We start from the raw sequence: 12,247 nt of genomic DNA, 5'->3' as shown, positions 1-12,247 counted from the left end.
GTGTTTAAAGCAGGGGGTGTTTAAAGCAGGGGGATGTATAAAGCAGAGGGTGTATAAAGCAGGGGAGTGTATAAAGCAGGGGAGTGTATAAAGCAGGGGGGTGTATCAAGCAGGGGGGTGTATCAAGCAGGGGGTTGTATCAAGCAGGGGGTTGTATCAAGCAGGGGGTTGTATCAAGCAGGGGGTTGTATCAAGCAGGGGGTTGTATCAAGCAGGGGGTTGTATCAAGCAGGGGGTTGTATCAAGCAGGGGGTTGTATCAAGCAGGGGGTTGTATCAAGCAGGGGGTTGTATCAAGCAGGGGGTGTATCAAGCAAGGGAGTGTATAAAGCAAGGGAGTGTATAAAGCAAGGGAGTGTATAAAGCAAGGGAGTGTATAAAGCAGGGGAGTGTATAAAGCAGGGGAGTGTATCAAGCAGGGGAGTGTATCAAGCAGGGGGTTGTATCAAGCAGGGGGTGTATCAAGCAAGGGAGTGTATAAAGCAAGGGAGTGTATAAAGCAAGGGAGTGTATAAAGCAAGGGAGTGTATAAAGCAAGGGAGTGTATAAAGCAGGGGAGTGTATCAAGCAGGGGGTTGTATCAAGCAGGGGGTGTATCAAGCAAGGGAGTGTATAAAGCAAGGGAGTGTATAAAGCAAGGGAGTGTATAAAGCAAGGGAGTGTATAAAGCAGGGGAGTGTATAAAGCAAGGGAGTGTATAAAGCAGGGGAGTGTATAAAGCAGGGGAGTGTATAAAGCAGGGGAGTGTATAAAGCAGGGGAGTGTATAAAGCAGGGGGGTGTATGAAGCAGGGGAGTGTATAAAGCCGGGGAGTGTATAAAGCAGGGGGATGTAAACCAGGGGATTGTGTAAATCAGGGGATTGCTTCACAGTGCCAGGTTCCAAGGTTTGATTCCCGCTTGGGTCGCTGCCTGTGCAGAGTCCGCACGTTTTCCCTGTGTCTGTGTGGGTTTAGTCCGGATGCTCCGGGTTCCTCCCACAAGTCCCGAAAGACATGCTTGTTATGTGAATTGGACATTCCCCCAATATCTTGTTTTCTGACTTGTCTCAGTAGAAACTTACGAATAATTCTGTATTTTTAAATCAGCTGTACTATCTGACTTTTTACTTGCACCAAAGGTTCACAACTTGTGAGGTTAAAGTGCTTCTGACACATTTTAATCCAACAAAGTTACAAAAAAGGGCAAATGGATACTTACACATTGCTGAATCTGTACCTAATTAATTCTATACTGATTACTTTACGAAAAGCTATTATCACAACAAGTTGATCCAACGTTCCATGATATGGCGGGGGGGTGAATTGTGGAAAATTACCCCACCTGCCCTCTCGTGTATCACTGTTGGATTGGACATGTTTATCTGGGACTTGAGGTCAATGTGAGTGTGACTGCTTCTGTTCTCTGTGACGGTGGAGTTGATGTTGTGTCTGTGTCTCTGCAATGTTGGATTAATATTGTACTTACTGTCAGTTAGAAGGAGACGGCGGCACATACATTTTGCTGAGGAATCATCATCTTGTTCTTGGAACTCATTTCTTCATCTGTTGAACTAGGGGGAAGAAAGCATATCTCTTGTAAATCAGGGTCAGATGGGGCCAATGATAGATCAACCTATTCTTTCAATTGATAATCAGTAAAGTAAAGAAAATACTCTCCAAATCCTAACCCAGAATCAGACAATAAGCCAGGCCCAGAAAGAGCTCTCCCTCCCCCCCGCTCACTCCAAGTCCCGGAACAAGATCGTGCTCCGCTGCGCCTCTTGCAAACAGCGCCCGATTCTCCCTGAACTCCCCCCCGAGTCAGTAATGATCTCTGAGCCTCTTTGCTCACACTCCCAGATGGATGTGCTGCTGCAATGAGAACGCTGTTCCTGGGCTGGAGGGGCTGCACATGCGCTCTCACCCTCAGTGACGACAGGCAGGGGGCGGGGTTACGCCGGGCATGCGCAGATCCCCGCAGCAATTCCGCATTGAGAATCAAGGGGAATATTCCCCATTTCACTGTCATCACATATAGAGCAAAACCTCCTATAGGGCCCGTGTTGGGGGCACTGTGTGTGGGGGGTCTGTGTGTGGGGGGTTTTATCGGGTTTAACAACTGTCATAATATTTTTGTGTTGGTTTTTTTTCTTGTGTTTTCTTCCCTTGTGAGTGATGACCTGCTGCATTGATCTCCACGCAGCAGGATTAAAACCCTGCATCCACCGACTATTCTGGAGTGATGCACGGCGTGACAACGAAAGTAAAAATACAAAAATTAACTGAGGGACAAAAGCAAACCGGGGGGTGCTCCAAAAAGAAAGCAACTGGAGCAGAGCCCAAAAAGGAATCAGAAAGGAAACGGAAACGGAACAAAACACGTTAAATTAAAGTGTGAAAATCAGGGTTGATGAGGCAGTCCAACCCCGACGGCGGCCACCGAGCACGGAAGGCCTCAAGTGTGCTCGTGGTCACCACAAGCTCCCACTCCAGGGACACCCGGCCGCGAACGAGGCTGCGGAGGAGGGGCAGACAGTCAGGCCGGACGACCCCCTCGGTCGCCCGCTGCCTGGACCTATTAATGACAAGTGTGGCCAGGCCCAGGAGCAGGTTCACAAGGAGGTCCTCCGCCTTCCCCGCTTCCCCACCTTCCCACACCAGATGTCCATAGATCAGGAGCGTGGGGCTTAAGTGCAAAGAAAACCTCAACAAGAATATCGTCAAAAAAACTAAAAAAGGAGTGCAGCCAAAGAGAGACAACAAACACATGCTCCACAGACTCCACCAGGCCGCAAAAGTGGCAGGTTTCTGGGGAGGCCGTGTGGTGATTTAACCGATGGTTGCACGACACTGCCTTGTGCAGCACCCTCCATCCCAGGTCCCCAAGTCTTATAGGGAGGACGCCTCTGTAGAGGGACCTCCAGTTGGGACCTCCGCTGCCGGACTGCAGCAAGGCACGCCAAGCCATGTCCGGATGGCGGGCGAGGGCAAGGAGGTGGAAGGTGTGCAGCAGCAGGCCGTACAGGAAACACATCTGCGCGGTACGAAAAGGCACGGGGGGTGTCTACATGAAGCGACTGGGGTTGTGGGGTACCGGCGCCCGGAAGGGGTTCCGGGTCCTGGGACCAACGTGGCATTCCATCCGAGCAGGGGTCCGCTCAGACGGGATGCCACCGCACAACTGCGCCGTCTCGAGTCCTAGGGGCCGAGCACGACCATTTTGAGGCCTCGGATGGCTTTGGCCGCGTGCTGGATGGACACAGCACCGCGCTCGGTGAGCTCGTAGGGCGTCATCAGGTGCACTCCTCTGCCACCCTGCATGTCCCCGATCCTGGTCACCCCGACATCCATAGCCCTCCGCTCCGCCAGCCACCAGAATGGATATTGGCTGAGGTGCGGATTCCTGTGCAGCAGCTCCCTTACGAGAGCCACTACTCCTGACAGCGGAGAGCTGTGGCACGTGGGGACCCTGATCCAGACTTTGAGACGGTCCTGGTACAAGACGGGCAGCGCCAACAAAGAATTCTGAAGACCTTGCTGGTCAACGTCATAGTTCAGGCTGTGCACCTGGCAGAAGAAATATGTCGCCTGTTCCTGACTTTGAGAAGATCCTGTACAAGACAGGCAGCGTCAACAAAGAATTCTGAAGACCTTGCTGGTCAACGAACAGGAGCTGCACATCGTAGTTCAGGCCGTGCACCTGGGGGAAGAAATACTTCGCCCGGACACACCATCGTGGAGGAGGCTCAACGTCCAGGTATCGCTGCAGAGTCTGAAGGCGTAAAGTCGTGATCTGGATGCGAAGGCACACCAGCGCCTGACCGCCCTCCGCAAGCGGGACACTCAAGACCTCCTCAGCGACCCAGTGCAATCCATTGTCCCAGAAGAACCGAATCAGAGTTCTCTGGATGCCTGTGACAAAGTCAGGGGGAGGGGTCAAAGTGACCAGCTGGTACCACAACATGGAGGCTATCAGCTGGTTTATGATGAGAACTCGACCCCTGTAGGACATCACTCGGAGCAGTCCTGTCCAGCGTCCCAGGCGAGCGGTGACCTTGGTCGCCAACTCCTGTCAGTTCGCCGGCCAGGCTTCCTCTGCCGGGCAAAGATAGACTCCCAAGTCGAGGATGTTGGTCCAAGTAGATGTTGGACCGGCGCCAGCTGAAGGCCTGAGCTCCTCTGGGAGGGGGTCCATCTGCCATGGACCGACCAGGAGTCCGGAACATTTTAGCCCGGTTGGTCCCAGCAGAAGATCCGGCGGAGTACACAGCCTGGCACTCTCGCATCCTCCGCAGGTCACCGGGGTCAATGAACATGAGCAGCACATCATCAGCCTAAGCCAAAACGACCACCGCCATGCCCAGCTCACTCAGAACCAGCCCCGACAACCTCCTCCGCAGGAGGCGCAGGAAAGGCTCCACGCAGAGAGAATAAAGTTGGCCGGGCAAGGGGCAGCCCTGACGCACACCTCTCCCAAAGTGAAGGGGCGCTGTCAGGGACAGGTTAACCTTAATCAGACACTCCGAGGCAGCGTACAGTAATCGGATCCAGTAGACAAAGTGCGTCCTGAACCAGAAGGCTCGCAGAGTCCCGAGCAAATACTCGTGCCCCACCCTGTCGAACGCCCTCTCCTGGTCAAGAGACCGGAAGGCGCTCAACATCCCTGTCGTCTGAGAATGATGGATGTCCCGGACCAGATGGATATTATGGTAAATGGTGCGGTCCAGGATGGTGTGGGACTGTCAGGGTGGATCATGGTAAAGGGTGCGTTGTGGGACTGTCAGGGTGGATCATGGTAAATGGTGCGGTCCGGGACGGTGTGGGACTGTCAGGGTGGATCATGGTAAATGGTGCGGTCCGGGACGATGTGGGACTGTCAGGGTGGATCATGGTAAATGGTGCGTTGTGGGACTGTCAGGGTGGATCATGGTAAATGGTGCGGTCCGGGACGGTGTGGGACTGTCAGGGTGGATCATGGTAAATGGTGCGGTCCAGGACGATGTGGGACTGTCAGGGTGGATCATGGTAAATGGTGCGGTCCGGGACGGTGTAGGACTGTCGGGGTGGATCATGGTAAATGGTGCGTTGTGGGACTGTCAGGGTGGATCATGGTAAATGGTGCGGTCCAGGACGGTGTGGGACTGTCAGGGTGGATCATGGTAAATGGTGCGGTCCGGGACGGTGTGGGACTGTCAGGGTGGATCATGGTAAATGGTGCGGTCCGGGACGGTGTAGGACTGTCAGGGTGGATCATGGTAAATGGTGCGGTCCGGGACGGTGTAGGACTGTCGGGGTGGATCATGGTAAATGGTGCGTTGTGGGACTGTCAGGGTGGATCATGGTAAATGGTGCGGTCCAGGACGGTGTGGGACTGTCAGGGTGGATCATGGTAAATGGTGCGGTCCGGGACGGTGTGGGACTGTCAGGGTGGATCATGGTAAATGGTGCGGTCCGGTACGGTGTAGGACTGTCGGGGTGGATCATGTGGTCCAGCACAGGGCCAAGGTGCAAAGACATGACCTTGGCAATTATTTTGTAGTCCGTGCTGAGGAGGGAGACCGGTCGCCATTATGGCCCTGCACCACGAAAGGGGCATCTCCCCGGTCACGATACATTCCCCAGGACCCCACGTAGTCACTCCCCAGGACGTCCCAGCACGCACTGAAGATCTCCACGGTCAGCCCATCCAGCCCTGGGGTCTTGCTGTCGAGGGCGCCGTTCTTGATGATTGACGGTTTGGTCGAGACCCCGACGCCCTCCGGGCCGACCTGCGGCAGGTCCTCCCACAGAACTCTGCAAGCGTCCTCGCTGCACGGATCTGCAGTATAGAGGTCAGAATAAAAGTCCCTTATTAGGTTCCTGACCCCCTCCGGATCCGAGACGAGGGACCGTCGTCGGCCGACTGCCCCTGCATCCTCTTTCCAGCGAGTAGAAGGGGGAGCCACGGTCCATGTCTGTCAGGAAACGGATCCGTGACCTCACATACGCGCCGTGGGACCCGACAAGTTGCAGGTCCCGCAGCACGCCCATCTTCTCCCTGTACAGCAGCCCCAGGGTGGGTCCTCATCCGGCTGAGCGAGACGTGACTCCAGATGGAAGACTTCTTCAGCCAATTTGGCGATCGTGGTTTTCCGCCCTGGCATCGACCGCTTCGTGTCCCTCTGACAGAAGGCGCGGATATGAGTCTTGCCCAAGTCCCACCATAGCCTCAAGGAGGGGAAGCCACCCTGCTTCTTTCTCCAGCCGGCCCAGAAATGACAAAGCGATTCCAGGAACCTCTTGTCCTCCAGCAGCAGGTTGTTAAAGTGCCAGTACGCGGACCGTGCCTGAGCGCGGAGCTGGCTGAGCCCCGCCCACACCAGGTGGTCATCCGAGCACAGCACCTGCTCCACAGGCCGTCTGAACGCTGGGCAAGTACGTCCTAGAATTGTAAAGACGGTCGATTCTGGACGCTCCCAACAGAGGGCCCACAAATGTGTCCACCTGCGATTCAGGATGGAGAGTTCTCCAGGCGCCAACCAAGTCAAAGGACCTGACCAGGTCCCTTAACTTCACCACCGCCTGCGTGCTGCACTGGACTCTACCATGGTCCTTGTCCTGGAGGCTGCAATTGAAATCCCCTCCAAGGATGATGCACTCGCCCACAGGGATGGTGCCAAGAAGAGTGGACACTTTGTCAAAGAAAGCCGTTTGCTGCGGCCCGGCCAGGGAGCGTATACATTCACAAAGTGACGCACCACGTCCCCGTCGAGGACCGTTAAATGCAACAGACGGCCTGGCACTGGCTCCTTGACCCTCAAGATCTCTGGCTGAAAATGGGAAATCATCAAGATAGCCACCCCGCCCGAACGTGGGGCCAAGTGACTCATGAAGACTCCCCCTTGCCACTCCAGGGTCCACTTAGCTTTGTCCCCCGGAATGGCGTGGGTTTCTTGCAGGAAGCACACCCCATACTTTGCGTCCCGGAGGACAGAGAAGCACTGGAAATGGTGATGCGCGTCCCTGCTGCCGTGGATGTTGAGGCTGGCTATGGTTACCTCCAAGTCAGTTGTAGCGTGTGTCCTTCACCAATCACCCATAACTCTGCTCAGAGGGAGTCGAGGGTTGTTGCCCCCTCCACTCCCTGAGGAGCCCCGCGAGGAACAGAACAGATTGGCACTGCTCCCCCTGGTCCGAGTCGATCCCACCCCCAGGATCATCCTCAGGCGGGTTCCTCGCAGGCTCCCCCCCCTCGATTCAGAGTCCGTGGCGACACCGACCCCGCCGTCGATGCCGGGCCCTCGGAGAGACCCGGAAAGACCCCCGGGAACAGCTCCGGGATGGATCCTGTGCTCCTTCGCATCGTCTGCTTGGGCCTTGTGAGCGGGGAGCCTTCCTCCCCGTCGCCCGCCCACGACCCGAAGATATAGGGGCTCTGGTGGCTGCCGCTGGCCCCCAGCGATGAACAAAAGGTATTCGGGGAGTAAAACTGCACCGGGCAGAACAAGCATTTGGGGGGTCACGTCTCCGCCCGCGCCCAGGCCTCCCTGCTCGGGGGACGACGGCAGCTCGGTCACATCAGCGGCTGCTTTGGCCTTCTTTTTAACGGGGCTGGGCATCAGGGTGATGGAAATAAACACAGGAGATACCAAACCCCGCTCGCCTGTGGAGGGGGTAGCGAGATCCACCACCACCTCCAACCCAGGCCGCTGGCGCTTGCGGTGGGCAAGCTGGTGTTGCTGCGGGGCCACCACTGCTGGAGGGCCCTCGGCAGCAACCCCCCCCCCACCCTCTGCAATGCCCCCCCCCTCCGCATCGCCAAGCCCCTGGGACTGTGGTGGGGCCGGAACAGCATCCAGCTCGGGACTGTACACAGGGTCCCCACCGCCCTCCGGAGCCTGTGTGTTGGTCTCTCCAGGCCCCTCATGTTGTTGTGAGGTGGCGGCGGCATCGCGAGGTGAGGCTGCGGCCTCTGTGTTGGTTGGGACGGGCACGGGGTCAGTACTCGTGATGGGGCCAAGGTGTGCTGGGCAGACAGAGGTGGTGGAGGAGAGGGGGGCTGTGCCAGCCATGGCCGGCCTGGAGATGGTGTTGGCAGTGGCCGTTAGGGTGGGGCAGTTCCGGCGAATATATGCCCCAGCCCACTTCAGGCATGGCACCGCATGCCATCCGCAGACCAGATCACTTTATGGTCCTTCCCTTGGTGGGGAACCACAAATCCTCCCTCCATGACCTCCTCCCGGGTCAGGCAGACAAAACCCTGGCGCCGGAAGGAGTATTCATGACTGAGGGAAGTGTCCCGCAGGCCGAGTGTCAGCGGCGCCACCCCGGACCTGACCTCCCTCAGGAAGTTGAGATGGGGAGGAGGAGCTCGGTGGGGAGGTAGAGCGGGACGTTTGAAGGAACGACACATTCGGCGGTGGCCTCCAATGGGTCCACCACCACGTGTGTCCCACCCACTGTGAGCCCCCTTTCCAGGACACGGTAGACCGCCTGCTCGGCTCGCAGGAAAAACACGGCCTTACCGTACATCCTAGAAGCAGCTACGATGGCCAAAGGGCTGATGACCCCGGCCATCGCACGAGTGCACACCTTGATGGCCATGGTTGGGTGGGCATAACATTTGACCCCAAGTTGCTGCGTTAGGAGGCGGAAGGGCGAGGAGGCTGTCTTCCCCGCATAGTGACTTGTCCGCCCTGCCCCCGGCAGAGTGGAGGATGCCCCTGGGTTACTGGCCCTGGTATGGCATGGCCTTGTAACTGAGATCAGGGTACATGGGGAAGGACATGGCCCCACAACAGCAGGTGCCACAAGGGAAGGAGCTGCAGGGCAACAACAGATAGTGACTGTAAGCGGGGCAGCGTTCTTCAGCCCTGGAGGGGCCGAAATCAATGTCCCAAGCTGCCCCACACCCGCCACAGGGGGTGGGAATGGTGGACGGTCGGCCCTGTTCAGCCCTGTGGGGGCCCGAAACAAAGTCCTTTTCTTAACAGCAGCCGCAAGCGGTCCCACTCGCACCTCAGGCAGAGGGGCGGGAGGACCAAAGGCAGGGTCTTCACCCCGGGAGGGGAAACAGCACCAGGCCCCATGTGGTCCCACCTCAGGCAGAGGGGTGGGAGGACAGAGGTCAGGGCCTTCACCCCGGGAGGGAGCAGCAAAAGGCCCCAGGTAGTCTCACTCCCACCTCCAGTAGCAAAGCAGCAGCTCCACTCCCGCAAGACTGAGACCCTGTGTGTGTGTGGGTGCAAGTGGCCCTGCGCCCTCGGGCTCAACCAATCACCTTTGTAGCGGTGTGTTTGTCCCAATGAGATATTCAATTTGCAGTCATTGCCTGCAGCTTGTTTGTTATTACACTGTCACTTAGCCCCTGAAACTCTCACTTTCTGCAAACTACCATTTCACTGACTGACTTCATTTTCACTCCTTTCCAATTTGAAATTGAATATGATTTGAACACTCCCCTGGTTTACACAGTCAACTGAGTCACACGTTCTCCCCATGTTTCCTCTGGGTGCTCCGGTTTCCTCCCAGTCCAAAGATGTGCAGGTTATGTGGATTGGCTGTGCTAAATTGTCTTTAGTGCCCAAAAAAGGTTAGGGAAGGGTTGGAGGTGTGGGGATAGGGTTCAGGTGTGAGCTTAGGTAGTTGGGGAGGGTTGGTTTAGCACAGTGGGCTAAACAGCTGGCTTGTAATGCAGAACACGGCCAGCGGCGTGGGTTCAATTCCCGTGCCGGCCTCCCCGAACAGGCGCCAGAATGTGGCGACTGGGGTTTTTCACAATAACTTCATTGAAGCCTACTTGTGACAATCTATTATTATTAATATGCTCTTTCCAAGGGCCGTTGGAGACTTGATGGGCCGAGTGGCCACTGTAGACTCGATGAAATCTATGAACTCAGCTCCAGTGGAAAGCTTCTCCAGTCTCCACTTGAATTGTTGACAAACAGTTCGGAGCAGTTTGCAGCACTTTCTCTGTAATGAGCACCATGACATACTGCCAAACCTGGATTTTAAAATTCTTCTTCAGTAACTGCATGTTTACCAATAATAATTCTAACAATGTATCAGTGCTCAGGTCTCTTCTTGTAGCATGAGACCTGGTCTTGTCCTGATGTCTGAAACTGCCTTTCCATTCTGCTTCAGTTATAAATGTTCTTATCTGTAACATATGTACTACATCAATGACATTAGATCAGTTAGTCCTGGTAAATGAAGGAAAAGTGGATGAACTGAATCAGCAGAATTTTACAGAGCAGTACTTTTAAACTGTTTTTACCTGCGACCCATTTTAACCAACCGGCTATCCCTTGGGACCCATGCTGGCCAGCCTTTGGGACCCACACCTCCGTGACCCACTATGTTCTCTTACCTTTAATCCAGTAGGTGAACTTGCTTGGTCCTTATGATCTCACTCCAATCAGGTTTAGTGGAGAGGGCAGTGCGTGTATCAGGTGCAGAGCTCAGCTGGTTCCTGTGTGCTGTCTTCATCCTTTTGAGGATGAATAATCCAACCTTGAACATGTAGATCCTTGTGATGTGTAATAGCAAAAGAATGCTTGTTTTACTCCGTACTGGATACTCCTCCTAGACGCTATGCCAGAATTCTGAAAACCTCATGGAGTTGTGCCTTATTTTTAATGTGCTGTCACAGGTAAGGTGCAGAAGCTCAGTTTGTACATTTGGAGTCAGCTATAAATCAGTAAATTGAGTCTGGGGTCTCGAACTCAAAGGGAGTTTTCACCAACCAATTCTCTCTCAAAATCTGAAACTTCTCCTCTGGAAAATAGCGATAAAAACTGTTGTTCAGTGCAGCCAGTCTATCGACAGTTCCCATCCTAACCGTTTTCTTCGAGATGTCATTGCAGTGTGGGGAACATGTAGTAGGTTTGGCTTTCTACGCGCAGTTGCCTAACGTTCAATTACTTTTGGAAAGCATCAAATTCTTCACAGCGCCAAAAGCAATCATCCTCCTTCCCTGACAATTTGCGGTTCAGTGTGTTTAGAATTGAAAAGATGTCTGCAAGGTAAGGCATAGAGAGCTTCCACGTTTCATCAGCAAACAAATCAGCCAGAGGGGATCCTGATTTGCATTGGCACAATTTATAAAGACATACCTTCAAATATCACCTTTATTCTGCTGTGTTCCTGTTTCCAGCTTCTTCTTAATGGGTTGTTGAGCAGAGGCCGTGGAGCTCACCCCAGCTCTGCTTTGTGTTGCTGTGGACTCTCCTCAGCGACTCTCTCCCACAGATTTAGATGTGTGATCCGGGCCTGTTTGTGTCTCTGACCCTCTCTTCCTTATTACAAAACCGTCCATTTTCAATTCTTCACAGCTGCCAGCTACAAAATGGAGGATCTGCTCTCTGGCGCCGCTTCAACCTGCTGTTGCTTCAAAGAAGCTGCCCTTGGACAGCCCGGTGACGTCAGGAGGAGGCGGTCCGGCCCGCTGTGTACCGCGCCTGCGCACTGCCTGATCGGGCTGAGTGGGCACGCATGCGCGGTATAGCCGGCAGCCGGGACAGTCCCTGGAGAGTGACGTGTTATTACCAGCAGAGAGAATGTGCTGCTGCCGGCAGAGGGAGGCCCAGAGTCAGAGCAATGTGTCAATTAGGGGAATCTGACTGGCCACAGACGTTTGTGGATGGGCGGGGCAGTTGCTCTAATTGGGTACCTGAAACAACCAATCAGATGCTCATAGATGTCTCAGCATTCTAACTTCACCAATGGCGACTTGGTCTCTCAGCCATCCTTCATTAACATAGTTCACTGAGTTAGTCGAGAAAAGAACAGTTGTGTGGCAGTTCTCAGTTATTGTGTGTCTGCAGTTTGCTCTGACCATGGCTGAGGACAAGAAAGCTCCAGCTCCCAAGAAGGGCGCTAAGAAAACCCAGAAGAAGGTACCAGTGAAGGGCAACAAGAAGAGGAGACGAGCCAGGAAGGAGAGTTACTCCATCTACATCTACAAAGTGATGAAGCAGGTTCACCCCGACACCGGCATCTCCTCCAAGGCCATGAGCATCATGAACTCCTTCGTCAACGATATTTTCGAGCGCATCGCGGGTGAGGCTTCCCGCCTGGCCCATTACAACAAGCGCAGCACCATCAGCTCCCGGGAGATCCAGACCGCCGTGCGCCTGCTGCTGCCTGGGGAACTGGCCAAGCATGCCGTGTCGGAAGGGACAAAGGCGGTGACCAAGTACACCAGCTCCAAATAAAACTGTTCTCAAACTCATCAAAACCCAACGGCTCTTTGAAGAGCCACCCACAATTTCTGCAAAGCAGCCAAACT

At 54.7% G+C, this 12,247-nt stretch overlaps 1 long non-coding RNA gene across 2 annotated transcripts in view; it reads right to left on the bottom strand.

Annotated features, from left to right (window-relative positions):
• The window catches only part of LOC140400021 (uncharacterized), a 65,493-nt gene extending 54,098 nt beyond the window's left edge, over positions 1–11,395 (bottom strand). Inside the window, exons 1-3 of one of the 2 annotated variants that reach the window (XR_011937976.1) lie at positions 11,073–11,395; positions 10,328–10,447; positions 1,466–1,550 (exon numbers count right to left, since the gene is read on the bottom strand). This is a non-coding gene — a long non-coding RNA (uncharacterized lncRNA). The remainder of the gene's footprint in view (positions 1–1,465; positions 1,551–10,327; positions 10,448–11,072) is intronic. The other variant, XR_011937977.1, reaches the window with a different exon arrangement.
• Between the last annotated feature and the right edge of the window lie 852 nt (positions 11,396–12,247).

This window comes from Scyliorhinus torazame, chromosome 24 (assembly GCF_047496885.1).
Source record: "Scyliorhinus torazame isolate Kashiwa2021f chromosome 24, sScyTor2.1, whole genome shotgun sequence".
In the NCBI taxonomy this organism is placed as follows: Eukaryota; Metazoa; Chordata; class Chondrichthyes; order Carcharhiniformes; family Scyliorhinidae; genus Scyliorhinus; species Scyliorhinus torazame.
The sequence above is the reverse complement of the archived record's forward strand: the minus strand, read 5'-3'. Positions and strand labels throughout refer to the sequence as shown.